General features: G+C 41.9%; 1 long non-coding RNA gene across 2 annotated transcripts in view; it reads left to right on the forward strand.

The window, feature by feature from the left end:
* The window catches only part of LOC149525317 (uncharacterized), a 156,874-nt gene that overhangs the window by 100,209 nt on the left and 37,666 nt on the right, over positions 1-18,999 (forward strand). For both annotated transcript variants that reach the window (XR_016348614.1, XR_016348615.1), the window contains exon 4: positions 16,417-16,468. This is a non-coding gene — a long non-coding RNA (uncharacterized LOC149525317). The remainder of the gene's footprint in view (positions 1-16,416; positions 16,469-18,999) is intronic.

An 18,999-nucleotide genomic window follows, 5' to 3' on the forward strand; every position in this document is an offset into this window, starting at 1 on the left:
GAGACTTTCAAAAGCACCTATGGGATTTCGATGCACAGTTCCCATTGACTTAAATCAATTAGGCAAATTTGAAAATCTTGTCCTTTGTCACATATATGAATTGCAGCCAGTTCCGAGATAGAAAACAATAGCTGTCAATCAGTGTCCATTGTCACATGAATGATGCAATTCTGGCCAAAGATAACTAGGCAAATGCTATTCTTATAAAATGTATCATGGGATTTCAACAACAGAAATCAGACAGGATCTCTGGGTTTTTTTTTTAATATCTTGTCATCAGTAGCCTGTTTAGTATTAATTTATCACAATGAAAAATGACCGTGGTTTGAATCACTAGTTTCAGGGAAGCTAGATATTCCAAATGTATGTTCCAGACACAAGGGGTATGTCTAGACTGCATTCCTCTGTCCGCAGAGGGATGCAGATTAGGCATGTCAACATTGCAAATGAGGCAGGAGGTATAAGGGATCTGTTGAAAAAGGCTTTCTTTCTCGACAGATCCCCCTCTAGACTGCCACTTTTTGCGGACAAAGTGCTGACTCGGCAAAACGTGGTGGCCATTTTTATGCAAATTAGGTGCGGGATATTTAAATCCCTGCCTCATTTGCAATGTTGACCTGCCTAATCAGCCTAGACATACCCAAGGACATCCCCTTCCAGAGGTGAGGAACCTAAGGCCCAGGGGCTGGATGCAGCCGCTGGCTTGCCTGGATCCAGCCCCTGAGGCTTGGTGCTCCTCCTCTGTATTGAGGTGTCTGCTCTGGGGCTTTAGCCCCCTGCCCCTCCGCCAACCTCCTGCAGGGATGGAGCACACAAAATCTATTAATCTGGGACATTCAAGAGTCTGGTGTGCGAGGGAACGTGGGGAGTGTCTTTCTCCTTCTCAGTCTGGGGCCATGTCAGTGAGGGTTGAGGTTTTTTTTGTTTTTGTTTCTTTGCACTTTTTTGTGTGGCCTTCAACTGATTCTTCTGTGGCTTAGTGGCCCCCAACCCAAAAAACTTTCCCCACCCCTTAAACTATCACTGTAGTAAGATACAAGAAGTATTATTTCAAATGTTTATTTACTAGAGACTGCTTTTGCTCCTTTGAAATTCGGTAGGAAATTTTGAATACCACAAACCAGAGGATGGGAGTGCCACTCTTATTAATTTACATTTCCTAAACTATTAGGAGAGTAGCAAGTATCTCAGATATCTAGCTAAGAATTGAAATGATACTTGACTACTGTGCAGTCCTCATCCTAAATGATGGGCCAACTTTCCCACTCTTGTGGAAGCAGACCCATGTTGAATAAATCAACCCCTGACTACCAAAAGTTAATAGTACAATGTGTCCCTAACCTGTATTCACTTTTATTAAGAACAGAGGTTTGGCCCAGAATAGCCATTCTTATGATTCATCTAGCCCAATATCCTGTCTTCAGACAGTGGTCATTGCCAGATGGGTCACAAAATAAACAAAACAGGGCAATTATTGAGTGATTCATTCTGTTGTCCAGTTCCAGCTTTTGGCAGTCACAGATTGAGACACCCAGAGAATGGGATTGTGTCCCTGACAATCTTGAATAACAACCATTGATGGGACCTATCCTCCATGAGCTAATTAAGGTTTTTTTAAGTTGGTTATACATCTGGCCTTCACAACATCCTCAGACAACTTTTTCCATGGGTTCACTGTGTGTTTGTGGGGAAGAGTACTTCCTTATGTTTATTTTAAATCTGCTTCCTATTAATTTCATAAGGTGACTTTTGCTTATTGTGTGATGTGAAGGGGTAACCCTTACACACTTTCTCCACATCATTCATAATTTTCTAGACTGCTATCACAGTGGCTCTCAATCTTTCCAGATCACTGAACTCCTTTTAGGAGACTGATTTGTCTTGCATACCCCAAATTACACCTCACTTAAAAACTGCTGCTTACTTTCTCATTTTTGTCATATACCTACAAAGTAAATCAATTAGAATATAAATACTGTACTTGCATTTCATTATATAAAGCAGTATAAAAAAGTCAGTGGTTGTATGAAATTTTAGTTTGCACTGAGTTTGCTAGTGCTTTTTTAATGCAGTCGATTGGAAAACTAAGCGAATATCTAGATGAGTTGACAAACCACCTGGCATATCTCTGCATACCCTGCAGGGGTTTGCATACCCCTGGTAGAGAACCACTGCTCTAGCATATCCCCCTTCACTCCTTCCATTAGTCATCTGTTTTCTAAGATGAAAAAAGCCAGTCTTCTCACTCTGACCCTGTATGGAAGTCCTATCCCTGATCATTTGTGCTGGTGGGCTACAAATGCACATTGGAAAACATAATCCCATCTGCCATTTTGTCATGCAAGTTTGTGAGAGCCTTCTATAACTTTTTGCAGTCTGCTTTGGATTTAACTATTTTAGGGTATGTCTACACTTGCAGCCTAATTCGAAATAGGGCTGCAAATGTAGGCATTCAAAATTGCAAATCAAGCCCAGGATCTAAATAACCCGTGCTTGATTTGCAGGTTCCCAGCCGGACGCCATTTTTTAAATTGACAAGCCCGGAATAACTGCCTGCGTCTACACGCGGCAGTGAAACGGGTGTTCAAAATAAAGCCCTAGTTCGAAATACCTGTTATTCCTCCTGCAACGATGTTTAACAGGTATTTCGAACTCGGGCTTTATTTCGAACACCCGTTTCACAGCCGTGTGTAGACGCAGGCAGTTATTCCGAGCTTGTCAATTTAAAAAATGGCGTCCGGCCGGGAACATGCAAATGAAGTACGGGCTATTTAAATCCCGGGCTTGATTTGCAATTTTGAATGCCTACATTTGCAGCCCTATTTCGAATTAGGTTGCAAGTGTAGACATATCCTTAAAGAATTTAGCATTTTCTGAGAACTTTTGCATTTCACTCCTTGCTCTTTTCTAGATAATTTATGAATGTGTTGAACAGCACTGGTCCTAATGCAGATCTGTGGAGGATTCCACTATTTCTTCTCTCCATTATGAAAACAAAACATTTATTTCTACCCTTTGTTTCTTATCTTTTAACCAGGTAATGATCCATGACAAAATCTCTCTCATCCCATGACTGTTTAACAGAGTTGTTGACTCGAGTCCCACGACTTGAACTCGAGTCCAACTTAAGTTGTCTAGGTGACTCAACTTGAGACTCAACTCATGTTTATTGTTTGTGACTTGAGACTTGACTTGAGACTTGCTAATTTTGTTAAATCGACTTGGTGAAAAAATTGTCCGAAAATGCCAATATTGATGGCTTGTACAAAAGTGACTTGACATTTTTTAAATTAAGACTCGAGACTCGACTTGAAACTTGAACTGTAGTGACTTGAGACTCGACTTGGACTTGTTAATGACGACTTGAAGACAACACTGCTGTTTAAGTAGCTTTGTTGAGGGACCATGTCAAAGGCTTTCTGAAAGTCCAAGCACACTGGATCACCCTTGTTCACATGGTTGTTGACACCCTCAGAGAATTCCGATGTAGTAGTAGGGCATGATTGCCCTTTACAAAAGTCACGTTGACTCTTCCTCAATGTATTGTGTTCCTCTATGTATCTGATAAGTCTGTTCTTTATTAGAATGTCAATGAATTTGCCTGCTATCTAAGTTAGGTTTCCCAACCTGTAACTACCAGGATCACTTCTGGATCCTTATTTAGAAATGTGCATTACAATACTACTCCAGTTGTGTGGTACAGAGGTTCATTTAAGTCAGTGGCTCCTACAGGCCCCTTTTCAATCTATTAAAATTTTATAGACCCCTCAAACAATATAGCTGTGCTTGCAGCAAGCACATTCCTCAGCTCATGCTCTTTCCCAAGCCACATCCCTCACCCTCCTGGGGAAGCATTGTGGGCCGAGGGACTTTCTGGCTGCCATCACGGAACCTCTCAGCTCCCAACTTTCCATGGACCCCCTACAGTACCATCGCAGACCACCAGGGGTCCATGGACCACAAGTTGGGAACCATTGATTTAATAAGTTACATACCGCAGCTAGTAGTTCTGCTAATTTCACTTAGAAGTTCCTTCCGAAGTCTTGGGTGAATATCTGGTGACTGATTATTGGTTAATTTATCTATTTGTTTCCAAACCTCCTCTATTGACACCTCAGTCTGGGACAAGTTCCTCAAATTTGTCTCCTTAAAAGGAATGGCTCGTGCTTGAGAAACTTTCTCATGTCCTCTACAGTGAAGACTGGTGCAAAGAATTCAATTAGCTTCTCTGCAACAACCTTGTTTTCACGGAGTGCTTCTTTAGCTCCACTAATAGTTTGGCAGTCTTCCTGCTTCTGATGTGCATATATGCATAGTTTCTCTTTCTTTCTTTGTTTCTTTCTTTCTTCAAGTTTGTATCTTCTGCTAGCAGCTTTTTGGATTCTTCTTTTTGGTTTTTTGTTTTGGCTTCCTAATTATACTTGACTTGCCAGAGTTCATGCTCCTTTCCATTTTCCTCAGTACAATTTGACTTCAGGTTTTTCAAGGATGCCTCTTTACCTCTATCTTCCTCTTTTACTCTACTGTTTAGCTTTGGTGGCATTTTTTGCATAAGTTGCTTTTAAAATAAACAATATACAAAGTAATGATAAGTCTGATTCATGTAGTGGCCACAGAAGTCCGGGAAAACAGAGAGTAATAAACAGTGAAGTAGTACAATGGGAAAGTGGTTAGCAAACCTGTTCCAGTTTACACCTGTTGACAACTGACAAGCTTAGAGGTATCATTAGGGGCCAGATTTTGCGTTGGTATAAACAGGTGCAATTCCCATTGATTTTAGTGTGAGTTGCCCAGGGCTGAATTTGTTGATGCTTATTCATTTATCCAGTGTCTGTAGTCTTGATGGATCTGTCAATCATCCCAATTAAGCAGATGTGTCACTTACCAGGGGAGTGGCTATTTGGACTCCTTGATACAATATCTCTGCATATAAAACCTGCAGCTGTATTCCTATGGCACTTTAATTTGAATGAAGTCAGCAGCTGAATGTGAGAGATACCTGGTGCATGATTGTATTAATACAGGAGGTAAAAGCTTGGTTGTGCAGGTGGTGGTGGAGAGAGAGTTTTGGATTCTTCGACCACGGGATGTTGTTCCAGAAAAAAGGATGGCTAGCAAGAGATGGGATCTACCTAATGAAGAGAGCACCTTTGCAGGCAGGCTTGCTAACCTAGTGAGAAGGCCTTTAAATTAGATTCTCCAGGGATGGTGACCTAAATCCCGAGGAAAGTGGGGAAGTGGGATACTGGGAGGAAACACAAGGATGATGGTGCAATGGGGGAAGCTTCCTGATTCACAAAGAGAAAGTAGGACAATTGGCTAGTTCTCTCAGTGCCTGTACATGAAAACAAGCCTGGAAAGATATGGACGTCCTGGCATAGTCGAGAAACTATGATGTGATTGGAATATCAGAAACTTGGTGGGGTAACTCACATGACTGGAGTGTTGTCATTGATGGGTACAAAACCTTCCTGTCCTTCCTGAATGGGAGAAAAGGTGAGGGACTTGCACTGTATGTAAGTGAGGGTATGTCTACACTACCCTCCTAGTTCGAACTAGGAGGGTAATGTATGCATACCGCACTTGCTAATGAAGCCCGGGATTTGAATTTCCCGGGCTTCATTAGCATAAGCGGGGAGCCGCCATTTTTAAATCCCCGCTGCTTCGAACCCCGTGCAGCGCGGCTACACGGGGCTCGAACTAGGTAGTTCGGACTAGGGTGCCTATTCCGAACTACCGGTACACCTCATTTCACGAGGAGTAACGGTAGTTCGGAATAGGAACCTAGTCCGAACTACCTAGTTCGAGCCCCGTGTAGCCGCGCTGCACGGGGTTCGAAGCAGCGGGGATTTAAAAATGGCGGCTCCCCGCTTATGCTAATGAAGCCCGGGAAATTCAAATCCCGGGCTTCATTAGCAAGTGCGGTATGCCTACATTACCCCGCTAGTTCGAACTAGCGGGGTAGTGTAGACATACCCTGAGGGACTTCAGTCATCCTGACATCTTCTGGGAGAGCAATACAGCAGTGCACAGACAACCCAGGAAGTTTGTGGAGAGTACTGGGGACAATTTCCAGTTGCAAGTGATAGAAGAACCAATTTAGGGTCATGTTCCTCTTGATCTGTTGCTCACAAACAGGAAAGCATTGGTAGGGAAAGTAGAAGTGGGTGGCAACCTGGGCAACCATAAAATGGTTGAGGTTAGGTTCCTGATAAAAGGAAGAAAGGAGAGCAGAAGAATACAGACCCTGGACTTCAGAAAAGCTGACTTTTCTGTTTCCCTCAGGGAACTGATGGACATAGAATCATAGAATACTAGAACTGGAAGGGACCTCAAGAGGTCATCAAGTCCAGTCCCCTGTCCTCAAGGCAGGACCAAGCACAGTCCATATCATCCCTGAGAGATGTCTATCTAACCTGCTCTTAAATATCTCCAGAGATGAAGATTCCACTCCCCCCTAGGAAATTTATTCCAGAGTTTGACCACCCTGATAAGTTTTTCCTAATGTCCAACCTAAACCTCCCTTGTTGCAGTTTAAACCCATTGCTTCGTGTCCTATCCTTAGAGGCCAAGGAGAAAACTGCCCCCCCTTTTCCCTGAAAACCACTATCATGTCCCCTCTCAGTCTTCTCTTTTCCAAACTAAATAAGCCAAATTTCTCTAGCCATGCCTCATAGCTCTTGTTTTCTAGACCTTTAATCATTTGTGTTGCTCTTCTGTGGACCCTCTCCAATCTCTTCACATCTTTCTTGAAATGTGGTGCCTACCACTGGACACAATACTCCAGTTGAGGCCTAATCAGTGCACAGTAGAGTGGAAGAATGACTTCTCATGTCTTGCTCACAACACTCCTATTAATGCATCCCAGAATCATGTTTGCTTTTTTTGTTACAGCATCACTCTATTGACTCATATTTATTTTGTGGTCCACTATGACCCCTAGATTCCTTTCTGCAGTACTCCTTCCTAGACAGTCACTTCCCATTCTGTGTGTGTGAAATGGATTGTTCCTTCTTAAGTGGAGCACTTTACATGTGTCCTTATTAAATTTCATCCTGTTTACCTCAGACCATTTCTCCAGTTTGTCCAGTTTATTTTGAATTATGACCCTATCCTCCAAAGCAGTTGCAACCCCTCCCAGCTTGGTATCATCTGCAAACTTAATAAGCGTAATCTCTATGCCAGTATTTAAATCGTTGATGAAGATATTGAATGGAACCGGTCCCAAAACAGACCCCTGCGGAACCCCTCTTGTTGTACCTTTCCAGCATGACTGTGAACCGTTAATAACTACTCTCTGAGAACAGTTATTCAGCCAGTTATGCACCCACCTTATAGTAGCCCCATCTAAGTTGTATTTGCCTAGTTCATTGATAAGACGGTTATGCAAGACTGTATCAAATGCCTTACTAAAGTCTAGATATAGTACGTCCAGAAACCCTTGGGAGGCTAATGTTGGGGAGGTGGGAAGGGAGAAGTCCAGGAAAGATGGATGTATTTTACAGAAGCTTATTGGGGACGCAGGGACAAAACTTCCTGATGTGCAGTAAGAAAAGCAAATATGGCAGGCAACCAGCTAGGCTTAACAGAGAAATCTTTAGTGAGTTTAAACACAAAAAGGAAGCTTACAAGAAGTGGAAACTATGAAAGATGACTAGGGAGCAGTATAAAATGTTGATCGAGCATGCAGGGCAGTAATCAGGAAGGCTAATGTACAGTTGGAGTTTCAGCTAGTAAGGGATGTGAAGGATAACAAGAGGTTTCTACAGGTATATTAGCAACAAGAACGTACTCAGGGAAAGTGTGGGATCCTTACGGAATGGAGAAGGCAACCTAGTGACAGATGATGTGGAGAAAGCTGAAGTACTCAATGCTTTTTTTGCCTTGGTCTTCACAGACAAGATCAGCTCCCAAACTGCTGCACTGGGCAGCACAATATAGGGCGGGCATAAGCAGCCTTTAGCAGAGAAAGAACAGGTTAAGGACTATTTAGAAAAGCTGGAATCGAATGCATTTAAAAATGCAGAGAGAGTTGGCTGATGTGATTGCAGAGCCATTAGCCATTATTTTTGAAAACTTGTGGAGATTGGAGGAGATCCCAGATGAGTGTGAAAAGGCAAATGTAGTGCCCACTTTTAAAAAAGGGAAGAAGGAGAATCTAGGAAACTAGACCAGGGAGCTTTACCTCAGTCCGTAGGCAAATCATAGAGCAGATCCTGAAGGAATCCATTGTGAAGCACTTGGAGGAGAGGAAGGTGATCAGGAGCAGTCAACATGGATTTACCAAGGGCAAGTCATGCCTGACCAACTTAATTGCCTTCTGTGATGAGATAACTGGCTCTGTGGATATGAAGCAAGCGGTGGATGTGACTTACCTTAACTTTAGAAAAGCTTTTGTTATGGTCTCTCTCAGTATTCTTGGCAGCAAGTTAAGAAAGTATGACTTGGATGAATGGTCTATAGGTGGATAAAAGACTGGCTAGATCATCGGACTCAACATGTAGTGATCAATGGTTCAATGTCTAGTTGGCTACCGGCATGAGCGGGGTGCTAAGGTTTGGTCCTGGGGACAGTTTTGTTTAAAATCTTCATTAATGATCTGGATGATGGGTTGGTTTGCACCCTCAGCAACTTCATGGATGACACCATGCTGGGGGAGCAGTAAATATGCTAGAACAGTGTTTCCCAACCTGTTTTTATAAAGTACCCCCTTTAAAAAAAATAATTTGTGTACACACATTTCCCCCCCCCCTACTATTGCAACACATTTGTTTAAACAACTTAATTGTAGCTGGGTGGGTGATGAAATTTTTGGGTGTAAAACATACAAAAATAATAAAGCGCTGTAAAACTCAAAACAAAAACTCAGTTTTCTCCAAATTTCAATTGTGTTGACGTACCCCCAGACTTCTCTCAAGTACCCCTAAGAGTACTCGTACCACTGGTTGAGAAACACTGTGCTGGAGGATAGGGCTAGAGTCCAGAGTGACCCAGACAAATTGGAGGATTGGGCCAAGAAAAAAAAAGAATCAGAGTTTAAACAAGGACAAGTACAGAGTCTTGTACTTAGGACAGATGAAACCCATGCACTGCTACAGGCTGGGGATCAACTGGCTAAGTGGCAGTTCTGCAGAAAGGGATTTGGGGATTACAGGAGACAAGAAGCGGGATATGAGTCAACAGTGTGTCTCAGTTGCCACGAAGTTTAATGGCATATTGGGCTGCTTAAGTAGAAACATTGCCAGCAGATCAAGGGAAGAAATTATTCCCCTGTATTTATCACTGATGAGGCGACATCTGGAGTATTGCATCCAGTTTTGAACCCCTCCACTACAGAAAGGATGTGGACCAATTGGAGAGAATCCAGCAGAGGGCAACAAAAATGATTAGGGGGCTGGGGCACAAGACTTATGAGGAGAGGGTGAGGGAACAAGATATGCCTAGTGAGGTTCTTAAGGCCAGGCTTGAGAGAGCCCTGGCTGGGATGATTTAATTGGGATTGGTCCTGCTTTGAGCAGGAAGTTGAACTGGATGACCTCCTGAGGTCTCTTTCCACCCATGTCTTCGGTGTGTTTATGATTTTCTGGGTGTTTGTCAGTTAGTAATGAAATGGTAAGTGTGCTGGCATTCAAGTTGTGATGTTTAGGTTTTGCTGATAACAACCCATTACAATAATTGTGGGGCATTCATTCCATTCTTAGTGCTTTGTTTCAGTACTCAGAGACTGCGTCTAGACTGGCAAGTTTTTCTGCAAAAGCAACTGTCAGCTGTCTACAGTGGCTGCTTTGAATTTGCGCAAGAGCACTGACGATCTAATGTAAGATTGTCAGTGTTCTTCCACAAATATAATGACTCTCCCGTTTGGGAAAAAGCCCTCTTGCGCAAATGCTTTTGCGCAAGAGGGCCAGTGTAGACAGCTGAGCACCGTTTTGCGCAAAAGGGCGAAAATGGCGATCGGGGCTTTCTTACGCAAAGTGCTTTTGCGCAAAAGCGTCTGCCAATCTAGACACTCTTTTCCACAAATGCTTTTAACGGAAAAACTTTTCCGTTAAAAGCATTTGCGGAAAATCATGCCAGTCTAGACGTAGCCAGAGAGTAAGAAGGGACAGACACAATTTCTCTTAAATGCAAGCCCCAAGCAAATCAAAACATAGGAAAATCAAAACATAGGAAAACCCAACAGAAAATCTGAAGGAATATCCTAAATCAATGGATTTCATGGAGTTTTCTATGTGGATAGATTTGTCCAACTGGCTGATTTGATACAAATAAATATTAAATTCTCCAGCTCATTGTAGTATAATGATTAGTAGAGTCACATCTGTTCTTCTGATTTCTACAATTATAAATAAAAGAGTAGACCAATATTTAAAGAGATGAACATGTGTCTTTATTTAGGCATGTAAATAAATGGCTTGATTTTTCAAAATCACTCAGCACTTCTGAAAATAAAGCAACTTATTTAGATGCCTATGTAAAAGTTTAGGAGAGTAACCGTAAGCTTATATCTAAAAGTCAAGTCTGTTATTATGCCATCTACCCCCAGAGTTAGTTATTTTGTGATAATTCTTTGTTTACAATAAATAGACTTCTTTCCTGGGGCAAGATTAAATTAATACATTCAATCATTGTCATCATAAAACAGTTGCAATCTTGTTTGCATCTTCACACATGGTTTTGTTTTGGGAGGTGATTAGATGGAGCATTCTCACGTCTGATGAATAGTGATTGGAGGGTTAAGCTCACTGGGCAGTTGGCGAGGCACATCCCCTTGTCAGGTAATAGAAGGCCGGCAGTAGTATTCAAATTATGGCAGGAGGGAGATGGTGAATGCTAGTGAATAATGGGAGGACTGACCTAGTAGAGGGGTAGAGAATGTTGCCTGGATGTCTGGTATCTGTGGGAGTCAGGGTTGGGACAGGTTGGGGTGTGATGTTAGATTAGGATTGTTGGAATATGTAAGAATTAATAGGAGTCCAGGAAGGCAATACAAAAGTGGTAGGGGTCTGGCCAGCGCAGGCATTGTCCTTTGAACTTGTTTTTTTGCACTTCGTCCTTGCTGCCTAAAAAGATAAATAAAGGGTCTGGCCAAAGCAGGTATTGTTCTTTCTGATGTATAAACATGCTCTTGCCTTCGTTCTTGAAGCCTAGAAAAATAAATAAGCTTGTAGTTCCACTGAACAGTGTTTTCTTTGTTTCATCTCTTGTCTAATCTCACTTGTTCTGTGAAAATACTTTGAGGGTCACATCCTTTGTAATCTCTGTAACCTGGTAATTCAGGAAGTATGTAATGTAGAAAAGGGCAGATCTAACTAAAAATCCTGTAAACAGTGAACAGGGGCAGATATAATAATATTCATCACCTGCCTATTAATATTCATTGTATAGGAGTTAACATTACTACATACAAATTTAGGGGAAGTAGTAATAAACATGTAAATTAATATACTAAAATGTATAAAGGCATGTAACGGGTGCCAAAGCATTGCTCACTCAGAATGTTGTGTTGGGGGGCCAAAGAGAGCAAGAATCTACAATAAAGAGGTTCGTTTACTCTGACCACTCCTGAGTCTCCTGTTTCTTCGCTAACAGGATATGTAATGGGAGCTTAATTCTGAGTAAAAAATGTGTATGATACGTGGCACGAAGAGGTTAATTGTAGATTTGTTTCTTGAGTTGGGTTTTAAACCACATATTCTAATCTGTGACTAGCGATTTATATGTGTGTGTTGAATAACGTGCTGTTGAATGTGTTGTGATTAACATGTCCAGAAGTAAGTTCTTCAGAAACATTCTGACATATTCCTCTTTTTTTAAAGACTGAAAGAAAATTGGAGGGAATTATTTTAACATCTTACAAATTTGGCACTTTTTCTTGTTTAAAACAATCTTTTCCCCTTTGTCTTTTCTCTCTGTTCCTCTCAGAAGAATTGTGGATTATGTATTAATATGCATGTATATAAAATGTATGTTGCCCCGTTTTGATCTGAATGGCTAGTCAAAATTAGCCATTAGGCCTGTGTTGATGTTCCAGTTGGGGATGCTCCAGAAGCTGATGGAGACTAGTATTTTCTTTGATGCAATTTTGTTTATTTACAAGGGATATACAAAGTGTCTCGGAACACCGAAGGAAGGCCAAAGAACAAAGGTTTCTTAGTTTACAGCCTCCAAGCTTTTCTAGGGAACACCAGATCTAAAAGCTCACTCTAGCTTTTTCCAAGGTCACTTTGTGCTCAAAGTCTAGTGCTAGTTTTTCCTGCCCTTTGCTTCCCTCTATCTCCCCAAACTAGGCCTTTTTCCTGTAGTCATACTGCAAGGCCTATGGCCTTTGTCTGCAACCAGATTTTTTTTAAAAAAGCAGCAGCCATTAGCTGAGAAGCAGGAAGTCACAGCCTTCTATTCTATCTAAATTACCTTAGAACAATGTAATATCAGGCTTTTAAGACGGAGACCCTGTCCTAATGGTACTCGCTATCACCAGATAAAGAAACAAATCTTAAGACAGTTTAAGAAAACCTTACTCTGATAGCATTTTGTCTCATATGTAATCACTTCTGACTAGTTGGGATTGTGAAAAACTCATTTCTTTATTCTGTCATTATGGCCTCCCACTTACCCATTGCTTGTCTTTATGATTTCTTTCTGGTTCTTTGCTTGTGTCTGCCTGTTACATAATTAATTTAGCTAGGTGTAAATTAATTAAGGTGATGGAGTATGAATTTGTTAGAGGATTTTCTCAGAATTGGCTAGTAACTTTTTAGTAAAATAATTGGCTAAGATATAGCTAAGCAGGAGTCAAGTTTCACTATATACGTTGGGTCCAAGAAGGAGATGAGCAGAGAAGGAACAGAAGGATAAGAAGGAAAGATCTGGAAGAAAAATAACTCACCTCTAAAACACAGCTTAATGACAAAACTGCTAAGATTATTCTGCACAACCATGGCATGCAAGAGCCAGAATCCAGATGAGACTGACCTTGCCTGGCCAACAGGGAAAGTTTGCCTGGCAAAACAGAGTTGGTGAGTATAGCTTACTATACCCTAGCAGTTTCTTACAGAAAGTTGTAGAATTCATGAAAGTTCTAGTATCAGGTGACATGGTCACATGTCTGTAGCCATTCTTCATGGGCTGAACCCCATGTTCCCAGGAAGGTTAACCTCTTTTACCATTCATTCTTGGACCTGAAGTATCTGCAGTGGGTGCAACCCAAAGCAGCAAATATGAAATTACAGATACACAGATGAATATTCCTAACTTAATCTACAAAAATGATACAGGCAGACAAATGGGATAGTCATATTCCGTAAATTACAACTTTTCCAATATGTTACATGAGCCATCTTGCATCAAGCATATCTGAGTTATGTCATATTCTTTTCATTAACATATTTTCAGAAAGCATATGGAATGCCTCATCATGGAGGTTTCATCCAGTTCATCATCCCAAGTTCTGTGTCCTTTCAACTGTTTGTTATCAATGCCTTGCTCCATGCAGTTAAGAACTAAAATCCTAGTCCTCTTGACAACTTTGATTACTAGTGTCAGTGAAGACAACACTTCTTGGTCCCCCCCCCCCCCTTTTCTGTCAGGGATGAGTATTTTGTGGCATAGCTTCCTTCCCATCATTTCTTGAATCTTGGAAAATATCATTTTGCACTTTTTATTGGGCTTTACGTATAGTAATGAATTGAGACTCACAACATGCCTCTACAAATCATGGGATTAATGAGGCACTTTTAAACTGTGTGGAAATGGCTCAGCTTCAAGGCAGATTGTTAAGAAGCAGGGCAAAACCCTAACCTGGCCATGAATTCTATATTTAGTTTTCACCACCTGAGTATCAAGTGTAAACTACTTAGGCTCTATAACAACCTAACCATGGAGTCACAGATAGTCCCTTGGGTATTCTGGTCTATCTTGCCACCTAGTAAAGCTTGCCTTTGTGATGGTTAGTCTCTTACACCAAAACCCACGATAATATTCAGGTTACTCCCACTCATAAAGGATTAGTCACTTGCCCTTCATATCTTACATCAAAGACACTGGTAGCTAATCCTGTAATAAAGTATCTAAAGATTCATTAACTGAGAAAAAGAAATACCCCAAGGCAGGAGTTCCCAACCTTTTCACTAGTGCAAACTCCCAGTTACCCTCCCAAATCATTCGTGGATCCCCATCAATGCCAATTCTAGTTGCTACGTACACTTAATTAAATGAAAAAGGAAACATTAAATAATTAACCTTTAAAATGATGCATACTCATTTCTGACATCACAACAAATTACCACAACTATTGGGTCTACATAGCAACAAATAATAAACTTTTGGCTAACCTAATAGGATCCCTGATGTTGTTTCATTGACTTCAAAGACTGTATGTCAGGTTGGATCGATGACAGTCTCAGTCGTAGGTCTGATTCAACACAAAGCCTATTCTGGTATTTGGTCTTTATTGCCACAAGAACCAAGAAAGCTGCTTCGCACATATATGTTGTGGCAAAGAGAATCAGAATCGTGTAGCCCCGTTGGACAGCAATGGATACTCGGTGGTGACATGAAGCCAGTACTTAGTGAGGAACTTTTGTTAGACGACCAGCTTTAAAGCATTGCCACAAGACATTTTGATTAGGCTGTCTTGCTCTTTTGATGTTAAACTAGCAAGGGTGTCACTGTTAATACATTCAAAGGGATTTCTAATCCAGTCATTTTTGGTCTCTGAAACTGGAACGTACTCTTGCAGCTGCGTTTTCAGGCTTTGCAGATGCTCCCTGATTGTACGTTTAACATCGCCAAGGAGCTGCATTTCCAATGTAATCAAAAAGTCAGAAAAATTGCTAAATGAGTCGTAGTTTGACTGATCAATTTGACTGGACCACAGTTCTAATTTCTTTATCATTGCTTCAATTTTGTCTTGAACTTGAAAATGTGTCACTGCTTTTCCCTGCAGACTCAGGCTGAGACCATTAAGATGACCAATAACATCAGCTAAGTAAGCCAATTTATCAAACCAGTTCAAATCATGAAAGCAATGGGTGAGCTCAAACTCTGTGTCCATCAGAAACATTCTCACTTCGTCTCACAGCTCAGAAATACGTGTCAGTACTTTCCCTTTGGAGAGCCAGCGGACCTCCTTGTGCAGCAGCAGTTGACGGTGATCATTGCCCATCTCATCACATAAAGCTGCAAACAATCTTGAATTCAGAGGATGGGCCTTGATATGGTTAACAACTTTCACAGATTCATACAATACGCTCTTTAAGTCGGCAGGGATTTTCTTAGTGGCTAGGGCCTCCCTGTATAGAATGCTACATTGGATGCTTATTGAATATGGAGCGACTGATTTAATACGAGTAATATAACTCCATGGTGTTGACCAGTCATAGCACGAGCCCTATGCATGCTAACCCCAATGCATTTTTCAAGTCAATATTATTCCCAACAATAAAACAGGTCAGCATATCAAAAATTGCCTCTGTAGTTGTGCGTGTGAGTAGTGGTTTGCAAAAAAGTAAGTCCTCGTTTACCTCCCCATTGTATTCATACCTGACAAAGACAAGAAGTTGTGCCAGGTTTGCAATGTCAGTTGTTTCATCTATTTGCATAGAAGCAACTCTGGAGAACTCTATTCATCAACTGTTCCCTTGTGTTCTCGGCCATTTCCTCAATTCTGCACTGAACTGTATTATTTGACAGTGGAATCAGACTTACTTGTTTGCATGCCCTCTCCCCAAGCATTGTATTTACATTCGTCTTGGCTGCCAGTAATATTATCTCTTTGCCTATTGTGTGTGGCTTTCCCGTCTTGGCTAGTAGTTGGGCTACCTGGTAGGAGGCCTCCATTGCCCTTGTATGGTCACTACCCATTACCATCATCATCATAATCTTTTCACTTTCCTTGAACTCAGTAAGCTTGTTTTGAAAAAAATCAAGAGGCTTGGACTTATATTTACCATGCTTCTGTGTTAGGTGGCAGCAAAGGTTGGCTGGTTTTACGCTTTCATTTGCTAACACCTCGTAGCACAGGACGCTCATTGGTCACTGTTCATTCTCACTGCTGGACTAAGTAAATCCAAACTTAAAGTAGGCAGTGGAGCATTTTCTCACTTTTCATTTACTTATATGTGTTTGATTAGATGTTCCACTTGCGGATGCTTCACTCTGCTCATCAGTCTCCTATTTCTTCAGCGAGCCTGATTTCAGCCACAGATGCATGTTGAATGAATGGCTAACGTTTGTATGTTTCTAACTGTCACGATTGTTTCGTCACACAAAGGCGCCACATCATAGATTTTAAGACAACAATTAATAACACTATTGGAAGATATTTAATTTAAAAATAATAATTGATTGTAACTTTGCAATTTATTTAAAACTTATTTTCTATTATCATTTTTATTTATCTTTTTTTTTTCACAGACCCCGTGCAATGCCCTCGTGGACCCCTGAGCTTGGGAACCACTACCCTAAGGTATAACCCCTCATATGAATGCAGTTATACAGGTATAAAGGTGCTGTACACTGGTATAGCTTGCTTCCCTTCCCACTGCTAACAAGCTATAGCAATATAAGCACATTTGTAACTGAATCTATGTTAGCAGGAAAGTGGTTTATCTTTTTTTTATATAAAGAGAATTTCTTGGCAGTAGACCTGAAAGGAGAATATTTCACAACTTCCATTACTGTGCTTTAATGATAATTAGACCAATTTTACTTGCAGAGTAGGCTGTGTGGCACAGGGCACAGCCTGCTAGTATGTATCTCTGTGACATTTCTTGGAGACTTAGGGCTGGAGAAGGGTCAGCAGGGGTAGGGAAGCTAGGTGCAAAACCTGGAGGTGCTTCAGCCCCCCCCCATCCCATACCAGAACTTCCCATGCCAATGGGAGACTGCAAGGAGAACCAGATGGTGTTCCCTTTGTCCCTCTTCTGTGGACTTCTCAGTGGAGAGGGTAATCTGTCTTCTAGTTGTCACACATGGTTTTATTCTGAGTATAATTTGGACTCTGTGGTGCTCTGTCTGCAAAGCAGAAAATTCCTCCCATCAAGGAAATACAGAAGCAACATATTATTTCAGCAAAAACATTGTGACGGGATCACATTGTCATGCAGGTGTGGGATAAAGAGCAGTGGGTACAGGACTTTTGGATGAGTAAAGCTACCTTCCTGAAGCTGTGTGCTGAGCTGGCCCCTGAACTGCAGCAAAAGGACACCCGAATGAGAGAAGCACTTGGCCATTGCTTTGTGGAAACTAGCAACTCCGAGTTATTACCGTTCAGTTGCAAATCGGTTTGGAGTGGGGAAGTCAACAGTGAGGGCAGCACTTGTATGCAGGGCAATAAATCAGATTTTGCATTGTAGGACTGTGACTCCATGAAATGTGGATGACATAGTGGCTGGCTTTGCTGTCGTAGGCTTTCCAAAATGTAGAGGGGCAATCAATGGCACAAATATTCCCATTATAGCACTACCTCTCCTTGCCTCATAGTTCATCAGTCGTAAGGGGTACTTCTACAAGGTGCTTCCGGTGCTTGTGAATCACAATGGGCATTTCACAGACAAAAATGCGGGGTGGTCTGAAAAGTTGCATGATGCATGCATCTTCAGGAACAGTAGCCTGTTCAGAAAGCTGCATGCTGGGACTTTTTTTCCAGACTAGAAAATTAGAGGGATGTGTGGAAAATCCAGTAGTGATCCTAGGTGACGCTGCCTACCCCTTGCAGCCCTGGCTCATGAAGCCTTACATGGAGTATCCAACAGCAGTGAGGAATGGTTCCACAACAGGCTAAGCCAATGCCGCATGGTTATTGAATGTGCCTTTGCCAGACTGAAAGGGAGATGGAGTTGTCCTTAAGTCAGGCTGGACCTTTTGGAGAATCATATCCCCAAGGGGTGGCTGCACGCTGTTGCTTACATAATTTGTATGAGAGTAAGGGTGAAGCAATTGCCCATGGGTGGGACAATTAGACACAGTGTCTGGATACTCCTTGCCTGCCACTCCCTCACATGCCACTGAAAGCAGCCAGCTGCTGGGACCATGTGCTTCTCTGTGCCACACACCTTGAGGGTGGGTGGGGGCCTTTATATGCAGCACATGCCTGCAAGCACAGCCCAAGCAGCTCCCATTGGCCAGTTTCAGGCAAATGAGAGCTGCAAGGATTGTATCGAGGTTGAGAGCACCACACAGAGCACCCTGCATTGGGCCTACAGTGTAAAGGTGCACATGGCCCTAGCAGCTAGCTGCTTTGAGTGGTGTGAGGGCACTGGCTGAGGGTCCTACTTTACTGTAGGACATTGGTGGCCCAGAGGATCATGGCAGGCTGGATCCAAAGGTTTGGCAGGCCAGATACAGGCCACGGGCTGTAATGTGCTTGCCGTGACCTAATATGTCAATGATTATAGTTTTATTGTGATCTTTTGTTCTGTCAGATTAAGTTTAGAAAAACAAAACAAGCTAGTACATACAAAATGCATCTTAAAGTAATGCTTTGTCTGACTAAATTGGTGAAAGCAAGGGCAATCTTTTTCAATGTCTTTCTGCCCTAATCTCCCTCATTGGGGCAGGATGACCAGGTGTCCATTTTTTGACAGAATGCCCAGTTGAAAAGGGACTCTTCCCAACCTTCGGGAAAATGGACAAGTAAGTGAGGTTGGAAGAGAGCAAGTGATGCGAGAAGGGATGATGGAGTGAACATGGCGGGGCCTTTGAGAATGGGTAGAGCAAGGGTGTATGGTTTTGTTTGGTCAGAAAGTTGGCATCCCTACATTGTGCCCTTGCTTGCAGCAGCACACAAGAAGTACAGTGGGATTTTCATTTATTTTACCCCTGCACACTTGAGGTTGGTGTGAAAGATGAATGTGGATGTAAGTGAGTCCCTTCGTATTACTTGAATACAGGTTTTGTGTGTTAGTTCTGTAATGATAAAATCAAGACAGTGCTGGCGTTCAGTATCAGCAAGTACCAGCTCTGTTCACCTCCTGACCATAATGAATGTAAAATGCT

Source organism: Pelodiscus sinensis, chromosome 2 (genome assembly GCF_052426305.1).
Source record: "Pelodiscus sinensis isolate ZL-2025 chromosome 2, ASM5242630v1, whole genome shotgun sequence".
Taxonomy (NCBI): domain Eukaryota; kingdom Metazoa; phylum Chordata; order Testudines; family Trionychidae; genus Pelodiscus; species Pelodiscus sinensis.